Below are 2,364 nucleotides of genomic sequence, written 5' to 3'. Positions count from 1 at the left end.
GAGGCCAGCTCGACGAGAGATCCAGTGAGGACGAGGTCGGCCCGTCACAGCTCCACCCAACCCCACCCCAGGCCGTCCCCACCATGTAGTAAAAGTGTGGTTTAAGTGGCATTAAACTGATACAACTCTGGTACGACTAATGGAAAACTAGCAGAAAACTGTAGTTTGTCCGAAAAAAAGAGGTACTTTTCCAACAGTTAAACTATAGTTTTTTATATTTTTTTGTAGTTTAAGCATGCTTTTTTATACTTTAACTAAAGTTTCAGAACACACAGACTCGAGTATAGCCACACTCTGAACACTCTTTCTGACTTAGACCCACCTGTATTCTGGCTACAATTAAAGTGGGAAAAAAAGTTCAGAAAATGGGTGTTGTTTCTAGTGCAGATCCTGCCACCCGGGACGTGGTGGTGATCGGGACATTCTCCGGTCAGGTGTCGACTGTCAGTCCGTCTATAAAACCAAGCAAGAAGACATTATAGATATGGACCCTACCCTGAAGGCCGATAACAACTTTCAGAATGTAGAGTCTGACAATGTATACTGGCACACTAGGTCAAAAGAACTCAAGAAGTCTGACATGCATAAGAATGATTTCTTCGATTTGGTGTTAAAACGTCGACGAGAAATTCTGAGTGATGCCGCTGTACACTATTTACAACTAGTAGCAGAGCCATTAGTTGTTAGGATGTATTGTGAAATAACAATTCGGCATGTCTTGATTATTTTACGAGCAGAAACAAAATTACAGTGCACTTTGACGCTACCGGTAGCCTCATCCGCGCGAATGTATATTAGGACAGAAAAATTCACTTGTACAGTGGTGTGGTAAATGTTGGTGGAATTTTATTACCCCTCTTCCAGATGATAAGTTGTATGCAAGACCAAGATGGCATCGGCCGTATTTTAGGAAGTTTCAGATAATTTGTGACGAATCGGCTTAACCGGAAATGGCCGTGCATTGGCAGAGTGGTGACTGACAGCAGTTTTGCCATAATTCATGCCATACTGCGTGAGTGGAACAGCACAAGTCTTAGGAGTAACCTATTCTCTTGCTACTTATTCCTAAAGGGCAAGTTCACATCAACTGATTTTAATGAAGTTGTCATTTTGAGGTTGTGCAAGAACCACTGGATTAAATTAATGTGGAACAATTTAGAGGGACACATTTACCGGAAAGGAAAGAAGACAATCATTGTAGAGGGAATGGTGAAAATAATGGAATGTAAGAGTCTTGACGAGCTGGACAAAGTATTTATTGAAGTAGCAAATATCCTGTGCCCAAAAAAGCACCCAAAAGTAGACTCAGCATTCGTTAATTTTGCCTTCACACCTGAAAAAGAATTTCCTAAACCAAGCACAGTGAATATTTCAGACGATTTGGATGCACACAGATTTGAATCAAATGAATCGACAACACGCCATTTCATCTACACTGTCAAAATTTGCACAAAATCGCTATAACTCATCACTTTCGGTGCTCAGCAGCCAGTTTGAATCCGCGCGCCCATCAGCCGGCAGTCAATGGCGAGCCGAGCCTGGCGACACAAGAGGCCTCAATCAGTTTTCGTGAATTTTCTATGTCATCCCATCGAGATTCTAACTTAAATTTTTGTGTGTGCGTAGGTAATGTGCTCACGGATGTAGGACCGTCGAGCCGTCGAGATTTTTTTGGGCACCCTTTAGCGTTTGAAGCAAATAAAGAAGATAAATAGCGGTCCCGCGTCTCCTAAATGTCGTTTTATCTCTTGTATTATTTGACATATATGAAATTGGCCAGCGGCGATGGAAAGCCCTCACCTTGTACTATGACGCTGCACAGGTCGCTTTTCCGCAGGGCGGGCGCACGCGGCGCCGCGGGCGGAAAGGCGCCCCGAGGGTCACTTGGTGGTGGGGCGGTGGTGTTTAACTTGTCAGTGTCTGTGTTCTGTGATGTATAACAAGCAGGCCCGCCCTTCCGCCAAACGAAGTTGCCAGCTCCGCTTCGCTCCGCCGCCAACTCCGTTCGGCAGGGGCCGGGCCTGCTTGGCCTGCCGGCGGCGATGGTCGGGCCTGCGGCCCGACCACTTATGTCACGCGATTTGCTAGAGATCATATCAAATGATGTAGCGGGCCTTCGGCCCGCTTAAACCCGTCGTCTTTGAGTTTGCCTCAAAGACTCGAGAAAGGGATGTAACGGCGAAGCACCGTGACTACAACCCACCCTTCTGCTTAGAAAACGTTTTTCGGGGTGGGGGGAGAGTTTCCTTTCTATTTTGCGGTTCGGAGTCCGGAGTCCTTTGACTGGCTTTTAGATAAGGTGTCACCTATCATTGAGAAGAAGTCTTACAGGGAGAGTATTTCACCAGGCGAGCGGCTTGCAGT

This window comes from Frankliniella occidentalis, unplaced genomic scaffold (assembly GCF_000697945.3).
Source record: "Frankliniella occidentalis isolate FOCC.00 unplaced genomic scaffold, Focc_3.1 Scaffold287, whole genome shotgun sequence".
Classification (NCBI taxonomy): Eukaryota; Metazoa; Arthropoda; class Insecta; order Thysanoptera; family Thripidae; genus Frankliniella; species Frankliniella occidentalis.
Note: the sequence above shows the minus strand (reverse complement) of the source record.